Source organism: Suricata suricatta, chromosome 16 (genome assembly GCF_006229205.1).
Source record: "Suricata suricatta isolate VVHF042 chromosome 16, meerkat_22Aug2017_6uvM2_HiC, whole genome shotgun sequence".
NCBI lineage: Eukaryota > Metazoa > Chordata > Mammalia > Carnivora > Herpestidae > Suricata > Suricata suricatta.
This window is the reverse complement of record NC_043715.1, coordinates 18,695,196-18,698,988: the sequence shown is the minus strand read 5'-3', so window position 1 is coordinate 18,698,988 and position 3,793 is coordinate 18,695,196.

The window sequence follows — 3,793 nt, the reverse complement described above, 5'->3', positions numbered from 1 at the left end:
ACAAAAGAAAAAAATATATATAAACGGGACTTCACTAAAACAAAAAGCTTTTGTATTTCAAAGGACACAATCAAGGCAACACCTCAGAGAACAGAAACATTTGCAAGCCATATATTTGCTAAGTGACTTATTTCTGGACATAGAAAACTTCCACGCAGCAACAAAAAAGGACAAATAACCCAATTAAAAATGGGCAAGTGATTTGAACAGATATTCTCCTTAAAAATTGATACACAACCAGCAGTAAGTATGGAACGATGCTTAATGGCATTAGGCATTTGGGAAATGAGAATTAAAACCGAGTTGAGATAGCACTTCACACCCACTGGGAGGGCTCTCATCAAAAAGCCAGACATTAATAAGTGCCGGTGAGGGTGTGGAGAAACCGGAGACCCTATATATTGCTGTTGTAAGTACAAAGTGGAAATGCCTCAAAGATTAAATTTAGAGGTTACCATATGACCCCAGCAACCCCGCCCCTAAATATATGCTCCAAGAGAATTAAAAACACCTTCACACAAAAACCTGTACACAAGTGTTCACAGCAGTCTTATTCATAACAGTCAAAAAGGGGCACCAACCCAGATGTCCGCCAACTGATGAAAGAATAAACAGACTTGGTCTAACCGCACATGGGAATATGATTCAGCCAAATGGCAGTTCCGATACATATTCCAACATGAATAAACCTTGAAAACACTGTGCTAAGGTCCTAAAAGGTTACATGTTGTATGATCCCATCTTTATGAAATGTCCAGAAGAGGCAAATCCACAGAGACAGAAAAGTAGAGGAGTGGTCGCCAGAGGCTGTGGGGAAGGGGAACGGGGAGTCACTGCTAATGAGTGCTGGGCTCCTTCTGGGGTGGTGCAAATGTTCTAGAATTAGACAGTAGTGACTGATGTACAACTTCGTGAATATACAAGAGACCAAAACAAAACCCACTGAACTGTTTACAGTTCAATTCACAAGGTAAGCTTTATGATCTATTAATTATATCTCAATAAAAAGCTCTTCTTTCTAAAGGGAAAGTTATCTATGGGTGCCTGGGTAGCTCAGTCTGTTGAGCATCCAACTCTTGATTTCAGCTCAGGTCATGATCCCAGGGTTGCGGAATCAAGCCTCACACTGGGATCCTCACTGAACGTGGAGGCTACTTAAGATCCTCTCTCTCCCACTGCCCCTCTCCCCACTCATGCACACACTCTCTCTCTCCCTCTAAAATGAAAAACAAAAATAAAAGAGAAGTATCTATATTCTTTACTGTTATTGTTCATCGTGAAGAGAATGACAGTCGGATTGAATCTCAGGGAGTTGGAGGTCCTGGAGGTTCTCGGGGAAGTGGAATCCAGACAGTGGAGATGTCATGTGCAAAAGCCCTGTGGCCCAACAGAGTACTGGGCTTGTAGGGAACAATCCTCCAGCATGGCTGGAGATAAGGAGTAGGGAGTAGGGCCGCAGGGACATCAGGGTATTGAGTGCCAGGCCCAGAGCTTGGACTGTGTCCCACGGAGTAAAAGATGGTGGCTGTCATGTAGGAATGGCACCAAACAGCAGAACAATGCGAACAGAGGGGAATGGGGAGGGTCACAGTAAGGGTCCCAGATATGAAAGCATTTCAGGGCTTGGTCTGTGGGGCAGGAGTAGGGACAAGCCATCCCCATCAAGCCCTCTTAGTCCCCAGGACTCCAGACACTGCCCCCCCACACACACACACAAAACCCCACTGCCCTGACCCCAGTCCTCCCTCACCCTGGCCAAGGACCGCCGTGTTTCCTGCAAGCGCCCCCAGCCAGGACTCAGCAGTGGAAGGAAACCTTCCCAGAAGCACAACCAGTCCTGAGGAGCTGCTCCCAGGATGAGCCCTCAGCGCAAGGCAGCAGCAGAGGAACCCCCATGGGAGCCAGAGTCTGACACCAGGAAGTACAAAAGCAGCCTGAGGCTTTGAAGAGCTGTCCCCAGAGACAAAAGACCCCCAGCTTCCTCCTCTCCATAAGTCCAGCTGCCCCCCACCCCCCAGAGAGGCCCAGTTCCAGAGTGCCAAAGCCCCATCCTGCCCCTCCCATGCCACCAGGTGTGTGAGCGCAGTACCTAAACAGAGGCAACAGGTCAGAGACACCCTTTGAGCTTCAGCACAGGAGCTGGGGAGGATTTCTTTGGCTGGTTAGTCTCTCTCATTTCCCTCCTGGGTCTCAGTGGCATGACAGGTGGGTGAAGTTAGGGCATCTCCAAGATCTCCACCAGCCTGAGGGATCAGTCCCCTGCAACCCACCCTGAGTCCTCCCAAGCAGCATCCTTCCCCAGGACCGCTGGACTGTGCCCAGACCGGACTCGGGCCATAGGGGGTGGGGAGGGGAGCAGGGGACATTGTGTGCTGAGGGGTCTGGAGGTGGCCTGAAGAAGGGATGGACCTGCACAGGCAGGAAGCGGACATCCCAGGTCAGCCAAGTGACAGCTCCACTGCCACACTGCCCGGCCAAGCACCGGGGCCAGAGCCCAGTGGGCCCATCAAGAGGCAGGACTGACCTGCCCCTGACCCACCTTCCTGACCCACAGATGGCAAAGACTCTGGCCCATTGTTCTTCAAGACACTTTGACGGAGGACACAAGGAATGTGTGGCCTTGAGACAGGAAGTCCTGGCTTTCAAGGGGCCAGTGTTCTGCCAGACTCAGGTCTGTCCCCCAGACCGGGAAGCAGGGACTTTAGTCTCCTCCTGTCCCAGCTCGCTGGGCCACCTTGGAGCAAGGCTTTGACTTCTCTGGCCTCGCCAGGAGACAAGGGTGCAGAACGACTGGCCAATGGGGTTACGGGGTGATTATAGGTGATGGGGGAGGAAGGTACTGCCCCACGGCCTGGCCCTCCCTTGGGCAGCTGTACCCATCCCACACCCATACATACACACATACACATGGCACCTTACGTGCTCTATGGGTGCTTCTACACATACACGTGTAGCCACACGACTGACATGTGTGCCCCTGCCCACACCCCCATGTGTCCTCCTCACGCATCCACGTGTGCCCTGCCTTCAACCTCTGTGGACATCATTGTCACGACTTATGTTTATCGAGCCCTTACGGATGCCAGGGTCTGTGTCATGCTTTTTATCTGAACCCTTTCAATCACTCCTTCCACCAACCCCATGAGGAAGGCATGCAGTCACTCTCATTTTACAGAAGGGGAAACTAAGGCATCAAAAGCTGTGTGGCTCAGCCAGGGCATAACCACAGGCACCCTTCTGAGCCCTCCCTGGTTGCTCCTGGGTGCCCTCAGCCCTACAGCACTCGACCATGGCTTCCTACCAGCCTCCCCCGGATGTTGTGGGAAAAAAGTGAGAAACATCTGGGAAAGTGCTCTGCGGATAAGGTATTGTTCTCATTGCCGGGAATTCAGTTCATTCTCAGCCAGTCCTTTCCTGGTTGAGGAGAGGCCTCAGTCCGACTCCAGCAATGGCACCTGCACAGCAGTGGTGGCTTGAGGGTCCCCAGCCTGCAGCCTCACCCTGGCCTGACCGTGGGATGCCAGCCTGGACCAGACAGTTCTCCTTTTTTTTTTTTTTTTTTAATAATAGTTTATTGTCACATTGGTTTCCATACAACACCCAGTGCTTGTCCCCACAAGTGTCCCCCACCATGACCATCACCCCCTTCCCCTCTCTCCCTCCCCCTTCAGCCCTCGGTTCATTTTCAGTATTCAAGAGTCTCTCATGACTTGTGTCCCTCTCTCTCCCCAACTTTCTTTCCCCCTTCCCCTCCCTATGGTCCTCTGTTAGGTTTCTCCTGTTCCCCGGTTAG